The sequence below is a fragment of the Plecotus auritus genome (genome assembly GCF_963455305.1).
Source record: "Plecotus auritus genome assembly, chromosome: 1".
Taxonomy (NCBI): domain Eukaryota; kingdom Metazoa; phylum Chordata; class Mammalia; order Chiroptera; family Vespertilionidae; genus Plecotus; species Plecotus auritus.
Window position 1 is genome coordinate 63,266,561 of NC_137770.1, and position 17,914 is coordinate 63,284,474.

Sequence of the window (17,914 nt, forward strand, 5' to 3'; positions counted from 1 at the left end):
CTGTGGGGCCATCGCTCATAGAGCCCCCTAATGGATCGTCCTGCAGAGGGTCGCCTGGGCCTCCCTCTTTAGGGTGATCATAGAGCCGCCCCAATTGATCGCCCTGCCAGCCGGTGGCCTGGGCCTCCCTCTGTGGGGCAATCGTGGGGCAATGGCGGGGCTCCCCGACCAATCGCATTGCACCCGCCTGGCTGGCCTGGTGCCAGTGCATGTCATGGCGTGGTCGTCCAGACGGACATTCTGCTGTTTGGCTGTTCGGTCTATTTGCATATTACACTTTTATTATTACAGATATTTTTTACTTAACTGAAAGTAAATTGCATACATGATGTTCCTTTATCCCTTTATCCCACTCCAGTGGATATTTCCTAAAAACAAAGACATTTTCTAACTTAATCTCAGTACAGTTATGAAGATTAGGAAATTATCATTGATATAGTATTCTATCATCTGATCTCAGACATTATTCAGATTTCCTTCATTGTCCAATAATGATCTTTTTAGCAAAACAAATTCAAAGTACAGTATAAGAAACATAGTTAATAATCCTATATAGCCCTAACCGGTTTGGCTCAGTGGATAGAGCGTTGGCCTGTGGACTGAAGGGTCCCAGGTTTGATTCTGGTCAAGGGCATGTACCTTGGTTGCGGGCACATCCCCAGTAGGGAGTGTGCAGGAAGCACCTGATCGATGTTTCTAACTCTCTATCCCTCTCCCTTCCTCTCTGTAAAAAATCAATAAAATATATATTTTTAAAAATATTAATAATCCTATATAATAAAATGCTAATATGCAAATTGTCCCCTTGACTGGGAGTTCAGTCAGGAATTCAATTGGGAGTTTGACCAGAGGGTGGGACTGGCCCACCAACCATCCGTGGCCCCTCCCCCCAGCTGGCCCCTCCCCTTGGCCGGCCCAGCCCGATCGGCCCGATCGGCCCGATCGGGGCAGGCCGAATTCGTGCACCAGGCCTCTAGTATGTACATAAATGTGCTGGGCCTAGTATTTCAGGACACCACCAAATCATTTACAAAGATGGACACCATCATCAGAAAAAATATGAGCTTCCAAAGATGCCTGCTCCTCGCATTCCCTATTTAGGCAACCTTTTTCTTTTTAGATGTGTTGATAATCACATCATCTTCCCGCCACCCCCAAAAAGGGTTTACTTTAACCACCCATAAAACAACTTCATATTCTATCATAATATTTGTGGATTAAATGTGATACTTGACCTCATTTTGTTCTGTTTTCATTTTTTCTGTACCCATCATATTCAGATATTTACATAGAAATTTCTAAAATTGGCCAGAACTCTGACAGAGCAGACAAGTTATGAGGGCCGATGAAATAACATATTCATGGATATTTATGATGTTGTTACTTTCTAAAATGCTGTGAAGTCAACTCCTCATACAAAGATAATATTGCTAGTGCTGGTATTTATGGCAAGTCATAAATGAAAAGGTGGGATGCCTATTTTGGGTAATGGCTGCTGTAGGTCACTTTGACATTACTCTCTGCTATAGAGAATTTCAGGATGGCAGTTTAAGAGCAGGCTGATCTTGGAGGGAGGCAGCCCAGGCTACATGTAAAGGGGTGCAGTCATTGTCACCTGCCCAGGTAAAGAGTGGTTTCTGCCGTCCTACCTCGGCTGCCTTGAGGTAGGTGGGGAGTCACACTGTGCACTCGCTTCTGCTTCTATCTTTGTGCTAGTTATCCCCACAAGAGCTAGGACCTCATTGCTCTGGAGCTCAAACACAATTACAGAAATACAGAAAATCCAGTAAGCGATGGCTCAATGTCCCTAAGGAGATTACTACCATGGTGTGAAGTGGGCAACATTAAGCACCCAAGAATTATGACCAAAAGAAAATAGGGGAGCTGTCTGAACCAACCAACATTCAATCAGGAAAACAAAAAGCACTCCAGACATTTCAAACAGAGAGAGTTTAGTATAGGGAATTGATTGCCGAGTTGACGAAAGAGCAAAAAAGCCTAACAGGATACAGTAATGCACCCCAGAGATCGGCAATAACCATAAACCCAAATTCCACCAATCTTTAGAGCTGGAGGTACCAAGCAAGGGAGGCAATGTTACTTGCTCTCAGGAGCGAGGGCATCCAGTTTGGATAAAAATGTGAAGTAGATTTTGGGCACATTCCAACCTCCATTTCCACCCCTTTTTCAGGAATCCCAGCCTGGGGGGCAACGCTTTCTTTATAGATTACTTAAAAGGTTAAAGAAAGCCATTGTACCTCATGGTACTCAGTCTAGATCCCATTAAGTAACAAAGAAATGTCGGGTCCTCTCAGGTCTTTGAATAAACATAAAGGAGAATAACAAATACAAGTGTGGCAAAAGTAGGTTTACAGTTGTATGTGAAACAGTTTATTCTTTTTTAAAAATATATTTTTATTGATTTCAGAGAGAGGGAGAAAGAGGGAGAAACATCAATGATGAGAGAGAATCACTGACTGGCTGCCTCCTGCATGCACCACACTAGGGATTGAGCCAACAACCCGGGCATGTGTCCTGACTGGGAATTGAACCATGACCTCCTGGTTCATAAGTCGACACTCACTGAACCATGCCGGCTGGGCTTAAACAGTTTATTCTTGCATTATTTTGCATATGAACTATAAATCTACTTTTGCCTCACCCTGTGTATATTGTTATTAACATAATAATCATTTATCCTATATAATAAAAGGCTAATATGCAAATCGACCGAAAGGTGGAATGACCAGTCGCTATGACACGCACTGACCACCAGGGGGAAGATGCTCAATGCAGGAGCTGCCCCATGGTGGTCAGTGAGCTCCCACAGGGGGAGCGCCACTCAGCCAGAAGCTGGGCTCATGGCTGGCGAGCGCAGCGGCAGTGGCGGAAGCCTCTCCCACCTCTGCGGCAGCGCTAAGGAGCAGCAAGCCCAGCAGTAAGGAGCAGCAAGCAGGCAGGCGGTAAGGAGCGAGGGGTCCCAGACATCCCCTGAGGGCTCCCATACTGCGAGAGGGCACAGGCCAGGCTGAGGGACCAGCCCTTACCCAAGTGCACAAATTTCGTACACCGGGCCTCTAGTATTAATATCTATATATATAAAAGCCTAAGCAACTGAACGACTGATCAACCAGTCGTTATGATGCACACTGACCACCAGGGGGCAGATGCTCAATACAGGAGCTGCCCCCTGGTGGTCAGTGTACTCCACAGCCAACCTCCTGCAGCTGGCCAACCTCCCGTGTTCTCTCCCCGCCAGACTAGGCGAGACAGCCCCAATTGGCCCCGATTGCTGGCCAGGCTAAGGGACCCCACCCATGCACAAATTTGTGCACTGGGCCTCTAGTAAAAACCTAAAAGATTTTATCTACCCTTGCCCCTGCCCTCCCCTACCCCAAGCTGGCTCTCTCCCACGGTCCATCAGAAGTACCGAGACCAGATGTCATGGTTTGCCAGGGACAACTATAATACACTTAATGTCCTGGTATCCCATTTTTTTAGTATGTGTCCTGGAATTTTTATCTTTTTTAAGAACTAAAACTTGAAAATGCTAAGAAGGAAATATAGGTGAAAAATCTGTGTGACCTTGGATTCAGCAACATTTTCTTGGATATGATACCAAATGCACAAGCAACTGAACAAAAAAATAAAACTGGACTTCATCAAAATTAAAAAACTTTGTGCTTTCAAAGGATACTATTAAGAAACTTGGAAGACAACCCACAGAATGGGGAAAATATTTGCAAATCATACATCTGATAAAGGTCTAGTATCCAGAATATCTAAAGAACTTAGAGCTAAACGATAAAACAAGTAACCCAATTTAAAAGTGGGTAAAGGATTACTGTTATTTCTCCATGGTGTTAAGTACATGAAAGGATGCTCAACATCATTAAAATTAGGGAAATGCAATCAAAACCACAATGAGATGCCACTTCACCCCTAGGATGGATCTATACTAATAAAAGGGTAATAAGCTAATTAAACCGGACATCTTCCAGACATCTTCCGAATGTCCTTCCAAACAAAGCCACGGTGGCAAGGGCTGAGTAAGAGGCAGTTAGGGGTGATCAGGCCGGCAGGGGGGGGGGGGGCAGTTAGGGAGCGATCAGGCCAGCAGAGGAGGGCAGTTGGGGGGTGATCAGGCCAGCAGGGGAAGGCAATTAGGGGCAATCAGGCCAGCAGGGGAGGGCAGTTAGGGGACAATCAGGCCAGCAGGGGATGGAAGTTAGGGGGTGATCAGGCCGGCAGGGGATGGCTGTTAGGGGGTGATCAGGCCGGCAGGCAGAGGCAGTTAGGGGTGATCAGGTTGGCAGGCAGAGGAGGTTAGGGGCAATCAGGCTGGCAGGGGAACAGTTAGGGGCATCAGGCAAGCAGGCAGAGGTGGTTAGGGGTGATCAGGCAGGCAGGCAGGTGAGTGGTTAGGAGCCAGCGGTCCCGAATTGCAAGAGAGATGTCCAACTGCCCATTTACCGGCAGTCAGACATCCCCCAAGGGGTCCTGGGTTGGAGAGGGTGCAGGCCGGGCTGAGGGACCCCCGCCCTCATGCACGAATTTTGTGCACTAGGCCTCTAGTATAATATAAATAACAGACAATAACAAGTGTTGCGGAGGATGTGGAAAAATTTGAATACATTGCTCTATGGGCCTCATTCTCCAATGGGGGGTCTGGGGACAACCGTGGGAAGCCTGGTGTGACCACTGGCACTTGCTCCCTCTCCTCCCTAGGCTTCTGGGACTGGCAACCACACCCCCCTTGGACCACACAGTAAACCTCAAAATGTGGCCTCAGACAGCCGGCCACCCCTGGCCAAGACACGCATCCTGAACTCTAGTCCTCCAGCACTGGGCTTGTTCCCAGCACTCTGGACAGGAGCTGGCCGTCTGATGCTTCTATATTATGCCCTGTTGGGAGCAGGCAGGGCACATTAGCTGAGAAACTTTATATTCAAAGGGTCTCAAATTGATGTAGCTGAAATAATTCATTTATTTTAAAAAGGCATTTCATGTATATAAATAAAAGTTAATAATTTCAAACACATTTATTTCATTAAGTAATTATACATATACCTGTGGGTGTATCTGTGTGTGCATTCTAGATTAATCTGATTATCACTCACTTTTAGGTGATGGTTGTTCTAATACGAAACACACACAAAATATCAGTGAATAATCAATTATCAATGAATGACTCATTGAAAATAGTATTCCTCTGGATTCACAATTACCTGCTTCAATTAAATAAAATAATTGTAGCATAATTTAATTTCCTGACAACTGCCAAATTAATCTAAAATTAAAAAATGACTGTAATTTCTCAATTTTCTTTAGACTACCTGGATTCTCAGCATTCAGAACAGCTTTAAATCTGGAAGTAACCAAGAAAAGAAAACGTAAAACGTGTCTCTCTCGAGTAGAAAAGGAAGAACCCTTCCAGCGACAGGCTTGTCAATCTGCTCGCAGAAGTTATGGCACCTTGTAATTGGCAGAACTCCCAACGGGCCAGCTGCTTCTCACCAAAGCCAAGAGGTATGGAAGGAAAAAAAGAAAAAATGAAATAAAATAGGCAGAGGATATTTAAGGACGATCATAATATCCCAGTCTAAGTACTACCTCTGCTGCTATATATCTGCATGACCTTAGGAAAGTCACTTAAGTTCTCTGAGCCTCAATTTTCTCATTAATAAAATAGGGAAATAGCCCTGGCTGCTGTAGCTCAGTTGGTTGAGCATAGTCCCATATACCAAAAGGTTGCCAGTTGATTCCTGGTCAGGGCACATGCCCAGGTTATAGGCACAATCCCCAGTAGGGGATGTGCAGGAGGCAGCTGATAGACGTAGCTCTCACATGGATGTTTCTCTCTCTCTCTCTTCCCCTCTTTCTAAAAATCAATAAAAAATCTTTTTAAAAAATAGGAAAATAATAATCTGTGTTCAGGGATTTAGGGAAATCAAGCACATGACTGTGTTTGGAACAGCTTTTGACCCAGTGGCAGTCAATAAATGTTTCCTTGTTTTTGTAATGACAAATTAATTTCTTTGGAGACCTTTAGGATTTAATTAGGGATTGAGTATCATTCTAGACTAGAGGCTCAGTGCACAAAATTCATGTACTTGGGAGGGCCCTCAGCCCAGCCTGCATCCTTTCGCAGTCCGGGAGCCCTCGGGGGAATGTCCAACTGCTGCGGAGGTGGGAGAGGCTCCTGCCACCGCTGCGTCGCTCACCAGCCGTGAGCCCGCCTCAGGGCTTCTGGCTGAGCAGCGCTCCCCCTGTGAGAGTGCACTGACCACCAGGGGGCAGCTCCTGCATTGACCGCCTGCCCCCTGGTGGTCAGTGCACGTTACAGCAACCGGTCATTCTGCCATTCAGTCAATTTGCATATTAGCCTTTTATTATATAGGAGAGTAGATAAATTATAGAGAGTAAGACTGAGGTACTTGCAGTCTACAAGCTGGGAACCCTCTAATGTGAGGGAGTTTGATACTTTAAACCAACTCTGTACTCCTTAAGGTAGAGGGCAAATAGGCTCATTTCAAATAGCTAACTCAGACTAACCAGTGATGGATGCCTGAAGCGCTGTGGTAGGAAGGAAACTGAAGCTGAGTCTTGAGTCCAGAGATAGGAGGAATGTGGTAGGTTGCAATGTCTGCCCTGAGCTCAGAAGAGGAAGTGAAGGCACGCTGCATTCCTGATCTTCTATGAACAAAGGATACACCTGCCTTTGGTTGTGGTAGCCAACTTCAAAAGAGAAACTCAGACAAGTAATACTACTTCTTAAACCAAGAAATAATTTAGTAAGAGAACCACTCCATTTAAAGAAAAATCTAACAAAAATGCCAAGACTGGTCAGATCCACGGCATGACAAGGACACTGTGAATACAGAGGAAGAGGCTGGGACAGGAAACTCTGTTGTGCAGCCCAGGAGCTGACATTTTCAACATGTGTAACTTTCATGTCTATTAGGAAACTTTAAAAACAAGAACACTCTCACCTGTTTCTCCAAAAAACAAACAAAAAGCCCTATTATTATGCACAGACAAATCAGTAGTTCAAAGTCCACAGCATTCTCTCACAAAGAACATTCCCAAATAGCACTCCCAGTGCCAGGGAGAGTTCAGCTCGGACCAGCCTACCATAGAATTCTTAGCCTGAGGCTGCCTCTGCTTGTGCCCTCCTGGCTTGTCAAAAAGTGCTTGTGGATGCAAAACTTCAAAGGCTTCATTCTGATGGGAAGATTTCAGAAATTGTTTTCTACTCCATTCTGCTTTCTTAACACCTTACTGCCATGCCAACCACATAAGGGGCTCTTCCTTTTTATCCTAATTGAACATTCTAAATGTAGGCTTATATCTTTAACTAGGGTCCCAGTGCACAAATTCGTGCACCTTGAAAGAAAATATGGGCTGCAAGGCTGTGGTGGGCACAGGGGCAGGTCTTAGCCCATCCTCCGCACCCCCTCCCAGTCCCTCCTGCCGTGGCCCTGGTCCCGTCTGCTGGCAGCCCCGCTCCCACTACCACCGTTCCCATGCACTGACGGTGCCGGCCCTGCTCGCACCCACTGACAGCGCGGAGCAATTGGGGCCCGCGCCAGCAGTGGGTGCAAGTGGGGCCGGCACCGTCAGAGGGTGCAAGCAGCAGCGGCTGCCCCAATCACCCCTCAGGAGCAGGGGGAGGTGGAGAAACCCTCAGGGGCAATCGGGGCCAGCAGCTGCCACTCGCACCTGCTGACAGCACCAAGTGATCGGGACCAGTGCTGGGCACTGGCAGCAGGTGCGAGCGGTGGCTCTGGCACTGGCTGAAGGTGCAAGCAGGGCTGGCACCAGCAGTGGGTGCAAGCGGCAGCTCTGGCGCCAGCTGCGGGTGTGAGCGAGGCCGTCACTGGCAGTGGGTGTGAGAGGCAGCTGCCGGCCCCGATTACCCCCCAGGAGCAGGGGGAGGTGGAGAAGCCCTGAGGAGTGATCGGAGCTGGTAGCCATTGCTCACACCCGTTGACGGCACTGAGTGATCGGGGCCGGCGCTGGGCTCCAGCAGCAGGTGTAAGTGGGGCCGGTACCAGCAGCAGGTGTGAGGGCCTGGCGAGAGCGTGGCACATGGGAGCAAATAATTTTCAGTAACCACCAGAGGCTTGCTCCGATGACAGCGACCGGCACCCCACCTTGGTCTGGCACCCTTGCTCACCTGTTCCACCATCCTGCCACGGCCAACACCTGCCATGTTCTGCATTCTGCCGCCTGCTGCCGCCGTCTGCCCACCATGTTCCACGCACACACCCTGGTGGTCAGCACACATCACAGCAACCAGTTGTTGAGTTGTTCAATTGTCCAGTTGTTCAGTTGTTCTGCCGTTCGGTTTATTTGCATATTAGGGTTTTATATATATATAGACTAGATGCCCAGTGCATGAAATTCGTGCAAAGGGGGGTTCCCTCAGCCCAGCCTGCATCCTCTCCAATCCAGGACCCCTGGCTCCTAACTGCTCACCTTCCTGCCTGCCTGATCGCCCCTAACTGCCCCCCCCCCCGCCAGCCTGATCACCCCTAACCACCTCTACCTGCCAGCCTGATCGCCCCAAACTGCCCAACCGCTGGCCTGGTCACCCCTAACAGCCCCCACCCGCCAGCCTGGTTGCCCCTCATTGCCTCCCCTGCCAGCCTGGTCAGCCCCAACTGTCCCCCTCTGCCAGCCTGGTTACCCCTAACTGTCCCCCCCGCCGGCCTTGTCACCCCTTACTGTCCCCCTGTCAGCCTGGTTGCCCCTAACTGCTCCCCTCTGCCGCCTGGTCGCCCCTTACTGCCCGCCCCCCACTGACCTGGTCACTCCCAACTGCCCCCCCACAAGCTGGTCACCCCCGAATGCTCCCCGCCCCCGCTGGCCTGGTCATCCCCAACTGCCCCCCTGCCAGCCTGGTTACCCCACGCAGCCTGCTGTTCGGTCATCCATCTGGTTGTTTCGGTTGTGATGGCCCCTGGCTTTTTATATATGAGGATAACCTGACCAAACCTAAAATATACAGAGAAGGGTTCTGTGTCTACACACAGTAATACAAATCTCTTCCTTCCAAATTCTATATGGAATTTGATCAAGGGCCTCAGAAATTTCTAGAACAGGATAGGGATGTGTCCCTCACAAAAGTAGAACCTGGCTAGGGCACTAACCCTTCTAGCCAAGAATAACACAGACTGGATTTACCCTCCTGCCTTAAACAACTAAGAAACTAGAGAAATTATATGAATATCTTGAATATTTTAGGCACTGAAAACTAATCAACACAGGACTCTGATTTCCCTGAAACATGGAAACAAGAACAAGGCAAGGCCTGTGACTGCCCCAACTTACTGCCTACACACAGTTTCCAGGGCACAAGATAAAGAGGAAAAATTCTAAGAGTTCAGGAAGGCAAGGATGGCTAGAATTTGGGGTGGAAATAGTTTATGTTTCCACCAAGCCACAGTGCCATCATGATACAGAGGTAGAATCCTCAGAAGGGTGTTTTCTTAGTGGGGATATATTATCAATAAAGACTGCTCTGGACTCGACATAATAAAGTTTATAGGCAGCTCTTGAAATGAGCAAACTCCAAGTGATCGAACTGTGCACCAAAACAAACTCTAACACTACATAAAAGAATACAGTAAAATCCAGCAACCAACAGGGTAAAACTCACAATGTCTGACATCTAGTAAAAATCACTAGGCATGCCCTAGCTGGTTTGGCTCAGTGGACAGAGTATCGGCCTGTGGACTGGAGGGTCCCAGGTTCGATTCCGGTCAAGGGCATGTACCTTGGCTGCAGGCACATCCCCAGTAGGAAGTGCGCAGGAGGCAGCTGATCGATGTTTCTCTCTCATCAATGTTTCCAACTCTCTATCCCTCTCCCTTCCTCTCTGTAAAAAAATCAATAAAATATATATTTTTTAAAAAATCACTAGGCATGCAAAAAGGCAGGAAAATACAACCAATAACTAGGAGAAAATGTAATCAGCAGAAACAGACACGGGCCCCATAGTGCAATGGTTAGCATTCTGGACTCTGAAACAGACAGAAAGCACAGAGATGGCAGAATTATCCAACAAAGACATTATAACAGCTATTACAAATATACTCCATAAGTTTAAGAAAGTAGTAGGAAACATAATCATGATGAAGAGAGAAACTGAAGATACAAGAAAGACCCAAATGGAACCTCTAGAAATGAAAATTATTATATCTGAACTGAAAAACATGTTAATAGCAGTTTAGACAAAGATAAGTTAGATATAGAAAAAAGACAAATACAGGACCAAATAAGAATTCTTCCAGAAGTAGAGGGAAATTCTTTCTTTTAAGAAGACATAATTCTGAGTTGCCATTAAAGTTTAAGAATAATGGATTTAATGTGAGGATTAGCAGTAATGTATAGAATAATCACTGATTGCTTTTTCTCGATTTGATCTTTACAGGACTATAAGTTGAGATTTTTTAAGTAAAAAATATGTTTTTATTGATTTCATAGAGAGGGAGAGAAACATCAATGATGAGAGAATCACTGACCAGCTGCCTCCCACACACCCCCTACTGGGGATTAAGCCCACAACCTGGGCATGTGCCCTGACCAGGAATAGAACAGATGACCTCTTGGTTCATTGGTTGACACTCAACCACTGAGCCACACCGGTCAAGATAAATTGAGATCTTGGTTAAACATTAGATCTAAGAGAGGACCATCCAATCCTATACAATAAAGAGGTAATATGCAAATTGACCATAACTCCAACACACAAGATGGCCACCCCCATATGGACATAAGATGGCCTCCACAAGATGCTTGGCACGGGAGGGCAGTTGTGGGTGATCAGGCCAGCTGGGAGGGCAGTTGGGAGGGACCAGGCCTGAAAGGGAGGGCAGTTGGGGGCGACCAGGCCAGCAGGGGAGGGCAGTTATGGGTGACCGGGCCAGTAGGGGAGGGCAGTTAGGGGCAACCTGGCCTGCAGGGGAAGGCAGTTGGGGGCAATCGGGCCGGCAGGGGAGCAGTTAGGCATCAATCAGGCTGGCAGGGGAGTGGTTAGGGGGTGATTGAGCTGGCAGGCAGAAGCAGGTAGGGGCAATCAGGCAGGCAAGTGGTTGGGAGCCAGCAGTTCTGGATTGTGAGAGGGATGTCTGACTGCCCATTTAGGCCCGATCTCACCAGGATCAGGCCTAAACAGGCAGTTGGACATCCCTCAAAGGGTCCCAGATTGGAGAGGGAGCAGGCTGGGCTGAGGGACACACTCCCTTCCCCCAAGCATGAATTTCGTGCACCAGGCCTCTAGTAAAAATATAATGAAATGCAGTCACATATGTAAGTTTAAATTTTTCTAGTAGCCACATTAAAAAATAATAAGAACAAGTAAAATTAATATTTATGTTTACTATTTTACATTTTTGTACTAAATCTTTAAAATCCAATATTTATTTTATACTTAGAACACATCTCAATTCTGACTAGCCATATTTCAAGAGCTCAGTTACCACATATGGCTAGTGGCTAATATATTGGACAGCATGGGTCTAAGCAGTTGCATCAATCAGGGTAAAGCTGGGTGCTGAAACAAACCCCAAAATCCCAGTGGCTTAACACAACCCAATAGTTATTTTTAATTCAGGTTACAGTCCAAGGAGGTTGACAGGAAAAAGAACTTGGCTTCATCCCAAAACCCAAGCTTCTTCCAGCCAGTGGCTCCACTGTCTCCTTTCTGGAGACTGTCACTGGACTTTCTTTAGCCACCACCTGATGAGCAAAGGGTAAGGGATGCCACTGAAGGAGCTGCAGCTACCAGCTCACTATCTCCTCATGGCTAATCACAACTATACAAGAGCCCAACCAGACCACATACACATTTAAGACCTCTGCTCTCTGCTCTCTCCTATTACATCACCAAAGAATGGAGGGAAAGAAGAATGAAATGTCACATCTTGTGGATGGTTCAATGTGAAAAGTCTTTGGAAAGGAGAGACACTAAAACTGAGCAAATGATGTGTTTCCTTCTCCACAGGCAGTGGTAGTCTTGCTGCCCCCATCTTCTCCAAAGAAGATACAACATAGATTAATGTATTATAATTACTATAGATAATCCTATATAATAAAAGGCTAATATGCAAATCGACCAAATGGTGGAATGACCAGTCGCTATGATGCGCATTGACCACCAGGGGGCAGACGCTCAACACAGGAGCGATAAGGATGTCCAACTGATGGCTCCCGGACTGCGAGAGGGTGGAGGCCAGGCTGAGGGAAACCGCCCCTCCACCCCTGAGTGCACGAATTTTATGCACTGGGCCTCTAGTAAATAATAATATGGACTGAAAACAATGATCATTACAGGAAATGACAAACTTCACACTAGGGGCATCTTAATGACCTACAACTTTTTAGAAAACCCTTTTTTAAAGCTGTAAAATAAACCCTAGACCCAGAAAATTGCATTCTACAAATGAGTAACTTAACAAACTATTAATAAGGGGGAAACTATTGTTATGCCACTTAGATTTAAAAAAAAATACTTTGCCAGTCCCACAAAAAGCCCCATTCCAATCATAATTTCCTGCCCCCAAAATACTACTACCCAGGCTGTTATTTCAATCACTTTCTTGTATTTCTTTTAGTTTTAATACCCAGCTGTGCATCCCTGGACACTATAGTCCTGCCCATTTTTAAGAAACTTGATATGTCCCTTTTAATCTGAAGATTCCTCTTCATGCCTTTCTTTTCCTTATCTGTTGAAGAACCCAGGCCATTTGGCCTCTAGGATTTTCTAATCTGAATTTTGCTGATTGCAAATTTGTGGTGCAGTTAAACTTATTCCTCTGTCCTCTGTATTTTGAGTTGCAAGTTGGCAATTCAATCTAAAGACTTAAACAAACTCACATTATTCTATCATTTTTTATAAGACCATGGGTGATTTGTATTCTTTCATCAGGAGGCACAAAACATCTGGTTGCCATTCTTTTCAATATTAGCAGTCATTAATTGGTGTCCACTGCCTAGATCTATTAATACACTGAACATTGCAAAGTGTAAGTATTCCATCTATTTGTTTTCATTTATTAGCAGGAGTACTTAAAAGATGCTTCTCTTTGTCTATTTTGCTACCCAGTGGTTTAATTTCTGTATTTGGTAGTTTTCAAGACAATGAATTTATTCCCTAGTAAGCAATATAAATTCAAGGATTTAAGCATATTTGGATTTCAATGCATACGTGTACTGAAGCTCAAATTGTGTAATGTTTGGCCAGTGGGAGTCTCTTCAAGTTAGCTACTGTGTCTTTTGTAATGACTTAGTAGTTTTTGATAGATTATTCACTACATGGTATAAAAGGCATTCTAGGCTCATTTTGTACAATTTCTGCCCCAGACCTGGAATGAACCATTTCTACAAGTAGCCTTAGTTTCTTTCAGTGGGAAATGGTGTTATAGTATTTCAGGACCATAATGTGGGTACTAGGGGTGTGTATGTGTATCCTCAACACAAAATGAAAACTAGAGTTTACTCACCCTCTTCTATAACTGTTTACTTTCTTCCACTGAGAATCCAAAGATACAGATTATGACAAAATTAATATAGCCTATAATCAATCATTTGTTTTATCCCACATTAGAATCTTAGATAATACTACCACTGCCAGTTACTAAAGGTGCTTTTTAAATTTTGCATATGCTTTTTCTACTTCCCCTTTTTTTCCAGTTGTACTGTATCTACCTTGTCAGTGCACATAGCCATTACATACTGTACTTTCTTCCTTTTAATTCTCTCTGTTCCTAGTTCTGCATGTATTTTATGCTTACAACCAGCCCTATGAACCTCATTCTCTAGGAAGTTCCTCAGGAAGGGTTCATAGGAACAATATTCTGTGACTCCTTATATGTTGACAACATTTTGTGCTCTTTATACTAGTACTTGAAGATCAATTTTACTGAGCATAAAATTCTTGGTTTACATCTTTCCTGGAATATTTAAAATGTATTATTCTATTTTCTTTTGGTGTAAAGCAAGTGTCAAAAAGTCTGATAATAACTTAACTTCTTTTCCTTATAAGTCACTGGCTCTTTTTTCTTAGATGGCCAACAAATTTTTTCTATTTTTAAAATGGTTTCGTAATCTTACTAGAATGTCGTCTTGGTGTTTGCCAGTTGAGATCCTCGGGTATGCAGTGTCTTTTTAGTTTCAAATCATTTTTTTTATTGTACTTTCAGGAATGTTTCCTGGAATTATTGTTTCATATTAGTTTTGGTTCTGTGCTTTGAATGTCTTCTATAGGAGCTCTTACAATCCATATGTTGGACCTTCTTTGCCTAGCTTCAATATTTAACACTCTCTTTGAATATTTACCACCATTTCACTTCATTTGAGTTTATAAAGCTCTAATTTATGTTGTGTTCTTCCTCTTTCTCTCTCTCTCTCCCCCTCCCTCCCCACTCCTACCCCTACAGAGTTTATATGGGATTTGACCATGGTATCCTTTTCTGTTGTTTGTATCTCTATAAAATTAGTTTTCCTAAATATTTAGGAGGCATGTTTCAGAGTAACTTTTCTGACTTTACAAAGCATTTTTTCTGTGTTTTTATAATGTTAAAATACTAGTAAAATGGCAACATGCTTTCTGACTCTGTTAACTTTTACCACTTTTATCTGGACCTTCTCTTTCCTGTATCTTTATTGCCTTCTCTTTGTTTCTTTTCTCATAATGATGCTAAGAAACTGATACAGAAACTGACAGATCATGATCACATGAACCACCATGTGCATTAACTCATTTCACAGTCCTGTAAGGTAGGTATTATTATCCCCATTATACAGATGGGAAACTGGAGCAGAGTATTTAAGTAATTTCCACAAAGGTATAAATTAGTAATAAGTGGAGCCAGGAATATAATTTGACAATATACCAGCAGCTATGTATCCTGCTCAATTTTGATACCTCTCCAAGCAGTTTCTACTCAGTATGTTGTCCTTTTCTGGAAGAGAACCATAACTAGTCAGTTTCAAGGGTTCATACAGTCTAGAATGCTTCAGACCTTACTGTGACTTGCACTCATTCCCTGTGAATTGTGCAAGACCCTGTACCGTTTCAGATGCTAACCTCAATTTGATTCACTGTGCCTTCCAGAGACCTGTTGGCTATTGTGGAGTTGTCCTGTTCTCGGGTCTATTACACAACCATTGCTTCCCTTTGCTTCCTCCTGCAAAGATGCAAATAAGATGCACATATTTTGGCTTTGATGACTTGTTACCATCTTCTTGAATTTTGAGACCCTGTCACTTAAGTTTTGTTGCAAAAATTGTATGTGGGTTTTTGGTTTTGCTATCTAGTTTCTCTGACCATTTTTGTGTGGAGATTCAGGAAAATTCAAACCCTAACTGCTACTGCCACCATCTCCCCAGGACCTACATTTTATACTCACACAAGATTCCTCTCCCACACCTGCCCAATCTTTCCAAATAATTCCCTTACCTCCCAAACACTTAATAGCGAATTACTTGTAATCAATCTCAATTGCAGGAATGGGTATGGGGAAAACACAATCACAAACAATCCCGCTGAGGACGAGGAGGGTGAGACAGCATCTAAAACAGTAGTTCTCAAACTTGGCTGTGCATGTAATTACCTGTGCAGTTTAAAAATTACTGAGGCCTGAGTCCCACACCTCAGAGACTCTGATTTAATGGCTTAGGGTATGGAATTTTTAAAAGGTCCCCAGTCTAATGGACAGCATGGTGATTATCCTATATAATAAAAGGCTAATATGCAAATCGACCCAATAGTGGAACCACCAGTCACTATGATGGGCACTGACCATCAGGGGAAGATGCTCAACGCAGGAGCTGCCCCCTGGTGGTCAGTGTGCTCCCACACGGGGAGCACCGCTCAGCCAGAAGCCGGGCTCACCGCTGGCGAGCACAGTGGCAGTGGCGGGAGCCTCTCCTGCCTCCGCATTAGCACTAAGGATATCCGACTGCCAACAGGGAGCGGGCCTAAGCCATCAGTTGGACACCCCCCGAGGGCTCCCAGACTGTGAGAGAGATCAGGCCGGGCTGAGGGACACCCGCCCTCTGTGCACGAATTTCAGGCACTGGGCCTCTAGTAGTAAATAATACTGTATTATATACTTAAAATTTTCTCTAAGATCTTGTGTTTTTTACCACACACACAACAAGTAACTATGAGGTGATGAACGGGTTAATTTGATTGTGGTAATAATTTCACAATGTATGTACATTAATTAAATCATCATTTATACACCTTTTTAAAAACCGCATTGTACAACCTAAATATAAAGCATTTTTGTTAAATGATGCTTTTCTTCCACACCATGAAGCAATTCTCTAGTTCTCAGCAGACATACACTAGGTGTCCCACAAATAAACTCAATTCTGACACTATCTACCTGGAGACAGCATCACAAGTTAAAGGCTCAGTCCCACAAGACTGCCCCCACTTCAGATGCCAATCGCAAGTCCAGGTTGTCACCTGTGCTTCTGACCAACTGACTATAAATTGGAGGCTCCCACAACCCTCTTCTCAATTAATTTGCTAGAGTGGCCCAGAGAATTCAGAAAAATATTTACTTCGTTTACCAGTTTATTACAAAGGATATTATAAAGGTTACAGATGAAGAGGTACATACAGTGAGAGACAGAAAGGTCCTAAGTGCAGGAACTTCTGTCCCCATGGAGCTGGGGTGCATCACCCTCGCAGGATGTGGATATTTTCACCAACATGGAAACTCATCAAGTCCCATTGTTTTTATAGAGCTTAACCTCTAGCTCCAAACCTCCCCTTTCCTGAGGTCAGTGGGTGGGGCTGAAAGTTCAAACTCTCTAATCATTTGGTCTTTCTGGTGACCAATCTCATTCTGAGGCTAAATACAGGCCCCACTCTGTCCGCTCATTAGCATAAACCCAGGTGTGCTCAAAAAGGCTCCTCAGGAGTAACAAAAGATACTCATCACTTCTGTAGGTGAAGACTGGTCCAATGTTTGGGTTCAAATCATTTCTTTTTCCCCATAGCTCACAATAACTCTTCTATTTAACCCCATCAACCATTAATCAGTCAACTAGATGAAAAAATATAAATTCTTATACCGTGATATCTATCATCAAGGGACCAGCTTGTTCTAATCACTGGTTTTGCCCTTACCTTCATTCAATTATGTGGTAACAATTCAGACCAAATGCCTCTCCCTAAGAACACCCATACCTTGCCTCTTGTTCCTACTTGTCACATAAGCGGTGGAGAAATGTACAATTAAATAGCTTTCTAATTACTTTTCTCTCACTGAAATACAAATAATCTCTGGGCTCCAGCCTCTAACCATTTGGCACATGTCCTGCCAGACCCCATTAGGGAAAAACTTCCTGAGGTCAGCCATTTAGTCACATTGGCAATTTAATGTTTTAGGGAAGTAAAAGTACTCATCCACTTAGGAAAACAGTTTAAAATAACTAAAGAAAATTGATTCCTTCCCTTGGAACAAAGCCCACAAACAAGCTGCAACCCACTGCTTTTTCAGCATTACAGCTGCTCTAAGCAACTCCTGAGTTCGCCATCATCTGTACTTTCCTCACATCCAGGCCCATCTTCAAGTGCTCAGGGTTCTCTGGGCCCCATTTTTGGGGGTACTCTATCTTGGATTCATGCACCTAGCATAAATTCTCCCATGTGATACAAATGAAACACATTTCCTTTTAAGTATCTCCTTTTCCTGATGTTTTATCCCACAGGGCCTGTTCCTTCCCTATTTTGCTGATGCTATTAACCCTATTAATGTCAACATAGTTGTCTCTTCCATTATCATTATGCTTTTCTAAATAGGTGATGCTAATTTAGCTGGTAAATCTGCCTTGTCATAGTCACTAACTAGCTCCCTATATTTAACTTTAACTTCACTGATCAAATATC